This window comes from Taudactylus pleione, unplaced genomic scaffold, assembly GCF_031769625.1.
Source record: "Taudactylus pleione unplaced genomic scaffold, aTauple2 ptg000138l, whole genome shotgun sequence".
Taxonomy (NCBI): Eukaryota; Metazoa; Chordata; class Amphibia; order Anura; family Myobatrachidae; genus Taudactylus; species Taudactylus pleione.
In genome coordinates this window covers 4,499,897-4,514,973 of record NW_028284540.1, presented here as the reverse complement: position 1 = coordinate 4,514,973, position 15,077 = coordinate 4,499,897, and the positions used below count along the sequence as shown (strand labels likewise).

General features: G+C 43.6%; 1 pseudogene; it reads left to right on the top strand.

Moving 5' to 3' along the window:
• The window catches only part of LOC148522815 (uncharacterized), a 60,054-nt pseudogene extending 46,045 nt beyond the window's left edge, over positions 1 to 14,009 (top strand).
• Positions 14,010 to 15,077: the final 1,068 nt, after the last annotated feature.

The following is a 15,077-nucleotide window of genomic DNA, read 5'->3' as shown; positions in this document are numbered from 1 at the left end:
ATTAATTTATGCAAGCTCCTGTAACGGCCACTGAGATTAATTTATGCAAGCTTCTGTAACGGCGTGTGAAAGCACAGGCACGCCTACGTTCGGCCGACCACCCCTTGTCACCACCTACAAACGGCACTTTCGGTCAATCAAAATTGAAGGTCTCTGAGGGCTCCTTGTGTACTCTGAGAGAGCCCTTACAGTACTCAGGAACCTGTTTGCGCAGACCCAATGCGATGCATATGCATGCGCAGATCGCAAACATCGGCTCGCACCATACGTTCTCTCACTTGCTTTGCTTGCTGAATCAGGCCGAGAGTTCAATTGGTAGGTGCACAGCGCATTCCATTAGAAGAATAGGATGACACCCAAACTGCACTAGTGAGTGCAAAATTCAAGTCTTTTTGGGACGTGGAAATTGCAGTGCATCTCTCCATATTGCAATGATGAAATTTAAATAATCTCTAGTTCTTCACTGCTTTAGTTTACCTATCCTCTTATCAGCCCTGGCAAACTCCTGCTTCACCATAGACTTTAATGGGGCAGATGGACGCAAGAGGGAGGCCCCCACTGCACCGAGGACACCACAACCCGCAGTGCTGATGCCACCGGCACCCCCGCAGTGCTGACTCCGCCAGCACTCCAGCACTGCCGACACCACTGCAACTCCTCACCGAGGAGACAATCGGCAGCCAGGCACTGCAGACACCGCCAGCACTCCTTCACTGCTGATACTGCTGGCACCCCTGCGCTGAGAACACTACCGGCACTCCTGCACTGCAGACACTGCCAACATTCCTGCACTGAGGGCCTGATTTAGACCCGCTCGCAAACACTATGAGCTCGTGAGTGGGTCGATGTTTGGCCACTGTGCATGTGCACGCCAGAGCTGGCTCCGACATGCGAATGCGCGAGACCCGGCTAGCGATGGGCGCTCCGTCACTCCGGGTCTCACACCAAAAGGGGGCGTCTGTCGACTTTGATCGACAGCTCGCTCCATTTTGGAGGCAGGCAGGGGGGTGGCTGGTCAAACGGAGGCGTTCCCAATGGAAAGCCTGCCGTTTGGGGGCGGCCCCACTGACATCACTAGGGCTTGCGGGAATGAGACGCAAGGGTCTCGTCGCAAGCCCCGATTGGTCGCGTTGGTTGAGACCATCGTGACCATCACCTGGCCACTTGCAATAGCTGTGGGTGGTCACCCACAGCTATGCGAGCGGCCCGGAGGCCGCACCAAAAAAAAAAAAAAATGTCTCTGAATCAGGCCCCGAAGACACTACTGCCACCCCCAGACTGCCGACACTACCAGCACCCCAGCACAGAGAACACAGCTGGCACCCCTGCACTGCCGGCACCACCGGCATCCCTGCACAGAGAACACAACTAGCACCCCTGCACTGCCAATACTACCGGCAACTCTGGTCTGATGACAACGCCGGAAGACCACACTGCCAACACCGCTGGCACTCCTGCACTACCGATACTGTTGGCACCCCACGCTCTGAGAACACTACCGGCACCCCACACTGAGAACACTACCAGCACTCCTGCACTGCTGCCACAACCAGCACTCCCGCAGTGAGGACACCGCCACCACCACCGCACTGCCAGAGAACCCACAACAACCAAATTTAGGTATTCCGAGTCGAACTGAGTCCAGGTTTTGAATCACTCTGGGGTACAGAATCAAACTGAGTCCCAGTTTGTATCTTCCCATAGTTCGGAGCTCGGATTTATAATCCAAACTTAGGCTTTGATTGCATGTAAAAAGGTCAAAATTAGAGATGAGCAGTTCAGATTCCTTGGAATCCGAATACACCCAAACTTCCGGGATCCAAGGCGTTCTGAGCTACAGCTCAGATCTCCCTGTCTGCCTCGGATCCATAGCCAAGTCAATCCTTGAAATCCTGTTGTCGGATCTTGCGGTTTTGGCTTGGGCGGCAATTTCAAAACTATTGAAATCAATGGGCTGACCGATGATTGGCTGAGAAAGGGATCTGTCACAGCTCTCAGCCAATCAGTGCTTCTCCATAGACTTTAATGGGGCAGATGGATGCTGATTGATCGGGGCTTTTCATGGTCACAGAGTGCCAGTCATCAGTTGCCCAGGGCCCCAAGGAGGTTTTTTTTTTCTTTGCTGTTTGTTGCCCACTCTTGGGCAACAATTCTTAGTAAATTTCTGTGTTGGATTGTTTTCTGTAGAAAGTGCTTGTGAGTTGGTTTGATTGGTTATTGCTAATACATTACTAATTTGCAAATCATTTTTAAACAGAAATAACTGCCGTGTATTTGTGAAGCTGCTCTGTTGCTTAGTTTAGCCAGCCAGCCTTTAGCCTATATTGGTGAACAATATTGTGAGCTGTGAGGTGGTCAAAATTGAGTGTAAATAACTGGAAATTAATGTTATTGAGGTTAATAATACTCTAGGAACAAAAACAGGCCCAAATAAATAGCTTTTTTTGCGGATTTTTGGAAAAAAATCCCAAACCAAAACCAGTAATGGCATTTTGGCAAAATCAAAACCGGATGATGAATTAGAACCAAAACAAAAACCAGCAAAATGGTCTGGCGCACATCTCTAGTCAAAATTATATAATTTTATCTGTTTTTTATTTAAAAAATAAAAATACAGATCCAAAATGAAAACACGTGGGGGTGGTTTTGCAAAACCAAAACACAAGGATGAATCCAGATCCAAAACCAAAACACTAGTGTTGGTGCACATCTCTACTAAAAAGGGTGACAAACAACACTTTTAGATTTACAGATGTGTCCACATACAGTACATCTTACCTGAGTGCACTATAAGTTGCCTTAAACATGACGCGTGAGCGCTGTGTGACTCGGTAGCGCCACGTGTTTTTTCGTGCAAATTTTTACCTTCAAATGCAGCTTCTGCTGATTAAAATGTCTATATTCTGTGTGTGACTGTGGGTGTATCTGCATGTAGAATGGTGAGAATGGTGAGTATTTTGCATGGAGATACAGCCACAGTTGCAAACAGAAAGTTCAAAGGTGTGAAGGTAAACAGTTGCATGAAAAAAGACACTCGGTGCTACTGAGTCAAGCCACGGCATGGCACGACTAGAAGGGCTGTTTATTGTGCAAGGAAGTCAGATGTATGTGGACACATATTTTGACTACAAAACATCACTTACCTTACTTACTACATCTAGCAGGTCTATGTACCTCTGTTCAATGCTTCATGATCAGAGAGGAAGCGAACATCACAAATACCTTCACCACTGAGCAGAACATAATATAGAATTCTTAGACTGCTGGCTCACACACACGTCACTGTGGGACTTTAAATGCCTAGCACTTTTATATTCAGAGCAGTGTTGTGCTGTCCAATAATAATGTGTGTGGTAGAAAATCAAAGTGACTATAAGTGGAACATCGCAAGGAATAAAATGACCATTTATATATTTTTACAAATGATCCAAAGATTTCTAACAAGATCTATATATTTATGTGAAAGAAACAATGAGACATCAGTGTGGATTTCGGAGCGCTGAGAGGTCTACTTTAAACTTTAACAAAAGATGGGGTTTTCAATTTGAACATTGAGAAGTTCTTATCTAATGTTCATCCCATCAATGGAGACCCTTTGTGTGCAAGAGATTCTTCAAAGTCACTACATTTAATACAAATAATAATATATTTTCAAAATCAATGTTAGTCTCATCATTGCTTAAGAACAAGATTTTTTTTTGTGATTGACTATAATGATGTGGATAAAAATATCCCTTTTGTACTATTTTCACAAAGTGACTTTTACCAGAGAGATAAAAAAAAATATATAAAGCCCTTTAATTTCATGTCATTACAATATGGTCTGCACCATTAGCAGCGACTTTTCATGTAGGATGTATAAAGGACAGATGTTAAATGTAAGAAAACCATTAAGTAGTCTGAATGAACTCAGAATCTGCATTAAATGAAGTGTCTTATAAACCACAGCTGTTGAAAATTGCTCAGGGCTTCCATGGGAGACTTTAACTCTCCTCCTGGGAACTTTTTTTCGGCAGTGTTTGAATGGAATAGATGGTTTACGTGACTCGGGTGCAGCTGTCCCCTATTTTGCTGTGGTTCAAATGTATGTTTTAGCCCTTTATTTGTATATTGTTCATTTCAGCATGGATTCATTTTGCTTTTTTATGTAACATTTCAATGATAATGAAGCAGAGACTGTATATGAATATATTTGCATGATATGTAACATAAGATGAAGCTGTATCGGACTTCAAAGCAATTGTTTACAAACATGAAAGAAAAACTATCATTAAAGTAAGAATAAATATAAGAATTGTTCCACCTTTAAGGACTGTTTTCAGTTGGAATTCTTTCTAAAACAAAATATATTGTTGTTTCTTTATTTCACTTCTATCCCTCATATTTGTGGTCACTTGCCCCAAGTGCTGGTGTTTGAGCCCTTCCACTGTGGATGGAGCCAGAATTTAATGTGCAGCTATGTGGGACTTAACTGCTACAAAAACAGTCCTCTCCCCACATTGAGCAGGAATACGCTCTACGTAAAATAACACTACCTAAGACTTGTGTTCTCTGTCCCCATTTTATACTTTTCTTACTGTGATAAAATATTGTTGCTTACATTTAGTTTTGAAATATGGAATTAAATTGTTACATTGTTGGAATTTTGCCAAAAATGTCAGATTTTTATTACATACTAGCTGGAGTACACGGCTTTGCCTGGGATTTTAAGAATGTTTGTTTACACATCATCCTCCAACCAACCTCTCCTTAGGCAGGCCTCACAAAAAGTGTGACAAACTTCCCCATCAACAGTCCTAAGGTCTTCGAAAGAAGTAGGACCTATAACGGTGTAAAGCAAACTTCAGAGATAGAAGCATTCAAAATTTGTAGGATGTACAGTGTAAACATGGCCAAGAGCTTCTGTTGCTCTGATACTAGGATGACCATCTACAGCGACTACTTATTTTCTGCGCTGAAACACTTTGGGAGAAGCATTCCATGTGTAATAATTTGGCAGCTCACAGTACAGCAGGGTCCTTGCAAAGTCATCATTTGACACAGATGGAAGAAAGAAGTAAATGTTGTTGCGTAATTTAGTATAGTCAGACAGCTGAGAATGCTGGCAAAGTCTGCTAAAGCTCTGTTTGATAATAAACATTAAGATCATGACAAAACATGACAACCTAAAATGCTTGCTCCGAGGCCCTACCCATATGCCTTGAGGCCCCAGCAAAAATTGTGAATTTAAATTAGTTAAAAATTAACAGTAATTAATTTTGATTTTTTAGTTGCCTCCACCATGTTTTAATATGCTTGTATGTAAAATGTCACGATCTTCGCTTGTAAACTGTGGATTTGTATAGAAAGACAGAAGTACAGAAGGACAAATTTTTGCTTTGATATAGTATGCTGCCAAATCCAAGGGCCACTTCTCTCTTCTCATTCTCCTTGATCTCTCTGCTGCTTTTGACACTGTGGACCACCCTCTCCTGCTGCATATCCTTCACTCCCTTGGTCTATGTGACACTGCCCTCTCCTGGCTGTCATCCTACCTCTCTGACCGATCTTTCTCAGTTTCCTCTCATGACTCCTCTTCCCCCCCCACAGCCTCTTACAGCAGGTGTTCCTCAAGGTTCTGTTCTTGGACCTCTTCTATTCTCCCTCTATACTTCCTCTCTAGGTGAACTCATCAGCTCTTTTGACCTCCATTATCATCTCTATGCTGATGATACTCAAATCTACATTTCCTCCCCTGATCTCTCCCCCTCTCTTCTGACTCATATCTCCAACTCATGTCTCTCTGCCATCTCTTCCTGGATGTCCCAGCAATTTCTTAAACTTAATATGTCTAAGACAGAGCTGATTGTATTCCCACCCTCCCACATAACCTCACTTCCCACTATTTCTTTATCAATTGATGGTATAACTATCTCATCTAGCTCCAAAGTGCGCTGTCTTGGAGTTATCCTGGACTCGTCCCTCTCCTTCAAACCACATATCCAGAACCTTTCACAGTCCTGTCGTTTTTATCTCAAAAATATTTCTAAGATCAGACCCTATCTCACCCAGGATGCTACAAAAACCCTCATACACTCACTGGTCATCTCCAGATTGGACTACTGTAACCTCCTCCTATCTGGCCTCCCCAAATCCCATCTCTCGCCTCTCCAGTCTATCCTTAATGCTGCTGCACAGCTTATATTCCTCTCCAAATACTCTACATCTGCCTCCCCTCTCCTACAAGCCCTCCACTGGCTCCCCTTCCCTTTTAGAACCCAATTTAAGGTTCTCACGCTCACTTACAAAGCCCTCACCCAATCTTCCCCCATATACATCTCTGATCTCATCTCACTTCACTCTCCTCTCCACTCTCTTCGTTCAACTAATGCATGCCGCCTTTCATGCCAGCTGATTACTTCCTCCCACTCCTGCCTCCAAGATTTTGCCCGCACTGCTCCCCACCTCTGGAACTCTCTCCCACTCCCCATCAGACTCTCCACCTCTTTGCAATCCTTCAAACGGGCTCTCAAAACCCATTATTTCATCAAAGCCTTCCAGCTGTCATTCTAACTCCCTGATACATACACCTTCCTCCCCATCTGTGTCACCTCTGTTTGTCTTCCCCTCCCCTTTGAGAATGTAAGCTCTTACGAGCAGGGCCCTCTAACCTCTTGTACTTCTCCCTACTTTAGTTTCATTTACTTCTTACTCACCACTAGGGCACCTAACACTTGGCTGCTTATGCTCTGTTGCTTCTCTGGGTGTTATGGTCACTAATGTAGCAATATATATTATCCATGTCCTGTATTGTATTGTTCTGTAAGTCGCTTGTCTACAACTTGTTTATGTGCTTTAAAAGGTGTTGCGGTACATTTGTGGCGCCATATAAATAAATGATAATAATAATAATAATAATAATAAAGTAGAGAAGATAGAAAAGAAAAAATAGTAGATAAGCTAAATCCTTTTGTAATTCCGTTCCTGACCTGTAGAGGGTGAATGCTATGCAAATATTGTGGTTTTTCATTGATTAAAAATTAACAGTAATTAATTTCAATGTCAAATCTTTTTAGTTGCCTCCGCCGTGTTTTAATATGCTAAAATTTCATGATCGTGGCTTGTAAACTGTGGAGTTGTATAGAAAGAAAGAAGGACAAATTTTTGCTTTTATATAGTAGACTAGAAAAGCTAATGCAACACTTCTAAGCCAATAACATAATTATTAGAAATAAATAGTTTGGCTTAGTTCTCCTTCTAAAGAGAAGACATAGGGCCTGATTCAGACCCACTCGCGAGCAGCTGTCCGCTCGCAAGTGGGTCGATGGTCTGCACTGCACATGCGCATGGCGGAGGGAGCTCCGTCGTGTGCATGCGCGAGACGCGACGAGCGAAGGACTTTCCTTCGCTCGTTGTGTCTGATCAAAGGGGCCGTGCTGTCGATGTTGATTGACAGCACGCCCCCTTTGGTGGGCGTGCCGGGGGCATGCCTCCCAGACGGGAGCATTCCCAAGGGAATGCCTACCGTCAGAAGCCGGCCCCACTGACATCACTAGTGATGTCAGTGGGAGTGATTTTGGCTCTGACAGAGCCAAAATCACTCTGGGCCTTGCGGTTGAGAAACTCAACAGCAGGCTTCGGCTCGCAGTGGCGATGGTCGCGATGGTCAAGACCATCGCGACCATCATCCTGCACGCTCGTATATGCTGTGGGTGGTGACCCACAGCTATACGAGCGTCCAGGAGGACGCTCCATAATTATAGAGGTGGTCCCTGATTCAGAGCGAGCGCTCTGGTCAGAGCGTCCGGCTCTGAATCAGGGTCATAATGCCTAATAGCACAGATTTTTTTATCCACTTAACTGGCTAATAGTTTTCCAAAAACCTCTTAGAAATTGTCATTTTTTATGATTGAATTAGGTCAGGAACATCTATTTATAACTTCTCCAACACAATTTTATTTAAAAAAATTATATATTTTTAAACACATAACATTAATATTGATTTTAATATCGATCAGTGATATATCAGACTATCCATAATCTAACCACTGTGACATCTTGGCTTTGTATTACTTGGCAGCTGCTCATCTTAGCAACCGCCAGGTATACACTGGGGGGGTGGAGGGCTGCTTCATGTATTTTCCCGGCAGCTGCCTGTCCCTGCAGATGCTGGATGCAGGGTGTTGCCTGATCAGCAATGATGGCAGACACTGGGGAAGGGTGCAAGGATGCAGAGGGGTCCATGAGTCCCTCTGCATTTGCCAGCTGCTGTAAGATTGTCTTTCAGAACCCGCCCAGTGGGCACTTCTGATGCATTGTTTGCAACCATGTCAGGGAATGCTTAGCCTAGTGTGGTTCGCAAATGATGTGACCATGCTAGGCAAGTGGTTAAAAAACAATTACACATTTATATAAAGAAAATTCTTATTTGATCATGCTCAAATGCAAGAGTAGAGTGAATCTAATTACTTTCCTTCTTGCATTGCTTACAAATAGAAAACAATTTGTACTGTTGAGTTGTTGTTGCTATCCCCCACCCTTCATGTTTACAGTAGTTTAACACATAGATAAATAACACTTATTGGGTAACATATCTTTATTGGTCTTGAACTCTTCATGGGTTTAGTAACTAGCTTACTCTGATTGTTTCAAGACAATATTATATGTAAACCAGCATTTGGTTCACCTACATGCAACAATGTTATTAATTCACCATAAAGAGTGATTTTGAGCTAAAGTTTCTTTGTATGATACAATAAATAGTCACGCAAACACTTTACAGTAAAACTTAATAGGCAGGAATTAAGTAATTTTCACAGATATCCCTAAGTGTTGAAGTTGTTACCTATTAGAACAACTTCCTTTTGTCCTGTTAAACTCATAGACAACCTTCTCTCATACACCTAAACCTGCAATGCATAAAATTATCACATTACACTTTTGTATATTAAAGTGCTCAGTTGTTTCAGGCCAGTCTTTTGGTGGTGCACATTTTCTCTGAATCAAGGCTGCTGTGTCTCAATTACAATGGCAACTCACTCAAGGAGTCCATGTTTTCAGGATCTGCATCCAATGCTGCATTGGTGTACACAGTAGTGGGCAGCTGTAAGGGATGTGGTAGGCATCCCAATAAAAATTCTGCTGGCTGATGCAGTAGCATTTTTTTTGCAATTGCTAAGCATTTGCATTAGAATACAACTCTGAATCAGGGTCTGAGAGCTTAATCAAATAACGATAAAAGTTATCATTATTGTTTATAATATTTAAATCCTGGATCTCAACAATATTTAATGTAAAATATCCTGTTAATAAGCCTGTGAACAGCTAAGTGATATGGAGTATAGATATCTAGCTGGGATAAATTCGATGTGGATCAGATCAGTAATAATATAAATTTAAATGGTAGCAAATTCAGCATGCATCTAGTAGCTAGACTGTATGAATTGTCCTGCAGCTGCAGTTCTATGGGCACTCAACTCTATGGGATGGCACTCCTTCTATTCCTCTTTATGTATACTGCATTTTTATTAGATATGAACTGTCAGTAGCCCAAAGGTAAAAATGTCTCAGAAGGAACAGGGCTGTTAGATCCTGAAATAAGCCATGTAACTTCAACTATACTGCAGTGGCTCCTAATCTATCCTTGCTCTATTGTGTGTCACTCTCTCTGACTAAATGGAAAAGAGCCTATGGATGATGTTCAAAGACTGAGTTGCTCTTTTCTTTTTCCTACTTTTGATGTGCTCTGGTGCAAATTTAGAGAGTCTATAGGTGTAACTGGTTTAATGTGAGGGTGAGTTTACAGCCCTGTAATAACTCTTCTTATGTCAGTAGTAGTACCCACTCTCCATTGCAGGTCCAATAAATCTACCCCCAGCTCTATTCCAAAGTGTCTCCTCTGAAATCAGTATCTGCTCTCTTCTGCAGGTCTAATAGGTCTCCCTCAACTTTGGCTCCATCAGATTCAGTCACTCTTAGGGTCTCCTCTCTCCTCACCTCTCTCTACTGGCACTGTCTATGGGGCCGCTTGTCATCTGTGGCCCCGCCCCCCGAAACTCATCACCTGGCTGTCAGTTTTATTGCATGACAGGCAGCCCATCGCCGGCTGTCTGTCACTGCTAGTAGAGCTGCCCGCAGCCCGCCTCTGTCAGGAGAAGAGGCTTGAAATCCCCACAAAGCAGGAAAGGAGCTGCACCAGCACCATGGAGCAAAAGCAGGTCCGTGGCCGGCAGGCAAATCACAGGGCCGCTATCAGCTGCTGCCTGGCTAGTAGGGAGGCCAATCCCAGGATCAGCGTGATCCCTCGATTTGGCCTCAAAATTAAGGGAATTTCAATCCCGGGATTGGATGTTCCAATCCTGGGATTTTGGGACTGGCTGTGTTTATTGCCGGGCAGCGCTGAGCTCTGAGCACTCGGCTCAGATGCTGCCCAGCTGCTCGGCTGTGCATGGCAGTGCTGCGTGACATAAGAGGTCATGCAGCTTTGCAAAGCTCAGACCCACACTATCCATCCTCCTTCAGCCACGCCGCATCCTTCTTAAGCGGAGGAGTATGGAGCGTGGCGTGGCTGTGGGGGCTAGTGTTTCATAAGGCAGATGGCCAGGCACCTGTGAGAAAAAAAATACCAGTGCCAAACTATTAGGGAGGAGGGAGCCCTGCTGCTGCACCCCCAGGGAAGGAGCCCTGCTACACCCTTACCTCCTGGGATGGAGCCCTGCAGCACCATTACCTCCAGGAAAGGAGCCCTGCTGCACCCCCACCCTTAAGGAAGGAGCCCTCCTGCACCCCTACCACCAAGTTAATGTTAATTTATTCCTGCTACGGACTGCTGGGGCCCAGGTTGGGGCCATGAAATATATTTTTTTTTCATGTGGGCCTGTGCCCATGAATGTTATTTATTTTATAGTACCTGTGGTGTTGGAGGAACCGGCTGAACCCTAACACCAAAGAAATAAAATAACATTCATGGCCCAGCACAGTTTGTGTGTGTGGGGGGGATGATGATCTGTCTGAGAGGGAGGGGGGATCTGTTGTACTAGGGGGAGATGATGATGATCTGTCTGTGGGGAGGGAGGCTATTCTGTGTGAAAGGCAGATTATAATCTGTGTCTGGGGGAGGGGGCTATTCTGTGCTAATGGAAGATGATCTGTGTGTGGGGGATGGGGGTGCTTGTGTTAAGGGGAGATGTTGATCTTTCTGTGGGAGGAGGTTATTCTGTGATAGGGCAGGTTAATGGCACTGGGAGACGCAGGATGATGGCATTGGGGAGACGCAGAATAATGGCATTGTGGAGACTCCGAAGGATAGTGCTGGAGAGAAGCAGGGGGATGTCACTGAGTGGTGTAAGGGGAGAGCACTGGGGATACACAGGGGGGGTGATTGGCTGGAGACAAACCAAGACGATGGTGCTGGAGACACACAAATAGGATGGTAGAACCACTGGTACTGTTAGAAGAAAAGAATGGGGGACAGTAGTTTTCGGTAAGACAACAATTCTAATGAAACCACATTACTAATGCAAATGGTACCAAATGAGCAAATATATTTTATTAATATAACATTTTTGATAAGGAAACCCACATGTTGTCCTGCCCCAAAACTTGTTACTATGTATTGTATGATTAAACCTCTGTTGCATGAGGCTGACATTGGCTTTATTCCTACACAAACAGGCGGCTTCGAGACCATATGATCTCCTGCATGAATAGTGAATTTCTGACTCAAGACACTGCCTGTCCAGGGAGGATGAATTTCTTCAGAGAAGCCTTGTTGTGGAGAAATCATATAGGTAAAAAATACTTATTCACATGCTGTGATTATTCACTGGAGAGAGGGACTGTGGGCATATCCATCAGCTCCTGGGGCGGTGGGCATGCCCCCAGGATAATGCAAATAAGGGGAGTAACTTGCAGCCATAGCATTTAACATGCGGCCACACCCCTTTCCGCAAGGCCCCACCCACTTTTTCAGGTGCTCGGCTTTGGCGCGCGCACATAGGGCCACTTTAAGGATTTTGTACAGGGCCACTTTCAATTCCCAATCCGCCCCTGATCCCACCCCAGATGTACTGTAGGGGAGCCAGCAGGACTCTCCCTACCCTGTCACTCTTCTTGACTCAGAGCTATTTATAGCTCCTCTTTGGTTGTGATGGGAACCTTCAAATCACCCCATAGCTAACCATATAATGGACACTCCTAAATACTCCTAAATACTGGCATATAGGGCTTCTGAAAAGCTGTAGAAGGCTGAGAGCTATTGTCAGTTACATGTATAGAGCCCCTCAGGTACTCCAGGCAGTAGCTTCACAAGGGGGGGTGCTGGGGATGTGGGCCGCACCTGAGTGTCACCCACCGAGGGGTGACACCAAGGTGCAGACTCCCCCTCAGTGACAGGAGCCGGGTGCTGCACTGTTTAATTAAGTGCAGCACTCGGCTCCTCACACTGTGAGGGAGTCAGCTGGCACTGCACGCACCGGCATCCTCCCTGCCTCCAGGCTCCCAGTGACAACAGGACCACTGGGGTTTGGCTGCGAGGCCACGCACCTTCCCATGAGGCCATGCCCCTTCACGCAAGGACACGTCCCTTTGCCATGCAACACAAAGTCCGTCCCTGCACTGGGTGACACCGTAGTGAGGGACGCCACTGACTCCAAGCACTACATCAGTGTTAATTCTTAAAGTTCTGTCTTCTCTCCCCCTACCTAAATAAAAAAGTATTTCTCTAGGCTCCTATTAGCTATTTATACTGCATTAACAATATAATACATATATACAGTACATACTGTATATAATTATTATTCACAGCACTATAATCCATTTAGTTTACATAGAATAAATCTAACCACCACTCAAAAAGGGGTGACATACACTGTATAATTATTTAGCATGTTTGAAGCACCAATAATTTGCAAAGCACAAAACATTGTCCATAACGGACAAAGACATCAGAAAGTAAGGCCAAGGCAATACAAAAGGGTGGAGAGGGCCTTTTGTTAAAACTAACAATCTGCAGCAAGGTTAAAACTGTGAGGAACCATAGTAAGCTTCTCTGAAGACTTCATTGTTAATGATCTTTTGTCCGCAACATTATACACAGGGGGAGAACAAACAAGAAAAGTACCAAATGTTACAGACAAAAACATATCTTTACATATACAGGTATTTCTATATACAATATAATCACATAATGGCACTGATCAGACTACATAATTATAATAAATATATATATATATATATATATATATAAAAATATAAAAGACAATATATATATTGGAGAGAGAGCACCTCCTAGTGCAATATTTTACATTTATGGTAGCCTCCACCAAATGTAGACACCTCTATATGAATGGGGGTGTACCTTAATAAGTGGAGTACACCACTTTTATATCAGCATAAATGACCTTATAGATCCGAGTTCAGTTCTCCATCATAAAATCAAAATAATTTATGTGTATGATCCACTTGACACCTGATGTGTTGTTGTCCCGCTGATCCGTCCTGTCAGGGGCACCTGGTGACAGCTGCCCTTGTATAGTTATAGTAGACTCGGAGGTATATATTAAGAATACAGAGGGGAGAGGTCCTTCCTTGTGAGAGAATAAAATCTAAATTTCAATTATTTTTGCAGCATGAAGTTTGAAAAACTGGGGGACAGTTTAATGGAGTGTGGAAGACCATTCCAGAGCATCAGACAGAGAAGCACTGCAGAAAACATAATTGCAGGGAATAGCATTACAAAGAAGAGCATTACAGTGAAGAGCATTGCAGAGAAGAGCATTACAGTGAAGAGCATTGCAGAAAAGAGCATTACAGTGAAGAGCATTGCAGAAAAGAGCATTACAAAGAAGAGCATTGCAGATAAGAGCATTACAGTGAAGAGCATTGCAGAGAAGAACATTACAGTGAAGAGCATTGCAGAGAAAAGCATTTTCAGAGAAGAACATTGTGAAGAAGAGCAAGCATTGCAGGGAAGAGCATTGCATAGAAGAGCATTACAGAGAAGATCATTGCAGCTAAGAGCAATACAGTGAAGAGCATTGCAGAGAAAAGCATTACAATGAAGAGCATTGCAGAGAAGAAAATTACAGTGAAGAGCATGGCAGAGAAGAGTATTGCAGAGAAGAGCATTACAGTGAAGATCATTGCAAAGAAGAGCATTACAGTGAAAAGCAGAGAAGAGAATTGCAGAGAAGAGCATTACAGTGAAGAGCACTACAAAGAAGAACATTGCAGAGAAGAGCATTGCAGAGAAGAGCATTACAAAAAAGAGCATTACAAAGAAGAGCATTACAGTGAAGAGCATTGCAGAGAAGAGCAAGCATTGCAGAGAAGAGCATTGCAGAGAAGAGCATTACAGTGAAGAGCATTGCAGATAAGAGCATTACAGAAAATAGCATTACAGTGAAGAGCATTGCAGGGAATAGCATGACAGAGAAGAGCATTGCAGAAAACAGCATTGCAGGGAACAGCATTACAAATAAGAGCATTGCAGAGAAGAGCATTGTAGAGAAAAGCATTGCAGAGAATAGCAATAAAAAGAAGAGAATTGTAGAGAAGAGCATTGCAGTGAAGAGTATAACAGTGAAGAGTATTGCAGAGAAGAGCATTACAAAGAAGAGCATTGCAGAGAAAAGCATTACAAAGATGAGCATTGCAGAGAAGAACATTGTAAAGAAGAGCAAGCATTGCAGAGAAGAGCATTACAGTGAAGAGCATTACAGAGAAGAGCATTACAAAGAAGAACATTGCAGAGAAGAGCATTGCAGAAAAGAGCATTACAAAGAAGAGCATTACAAAGAAGAGCATTACAGTGAATAGCATTGCAGAGAAGAGCAAGCATTGCAGAGAAGAGCATTGCAGAGAAGACCATTATAGTGAAGAGCATTGTAGAGAAGAGCATTACAGAGAAGAACATTGCAGAAAACAGCATTGCAGCGAAGATCATTACAGTGAAGAGCATTTCAGAGAAGAGCATTGCAGAGAAAAGCATTACAAAGAAGAGCTTTGCAGAGAAGAGCATTGCAGAGTAGATTATTACAGTGAAGAACATTGAAGAGTAGAGCAAACATTGCAGAGAAGACCATTACAGTGAAGAGCAT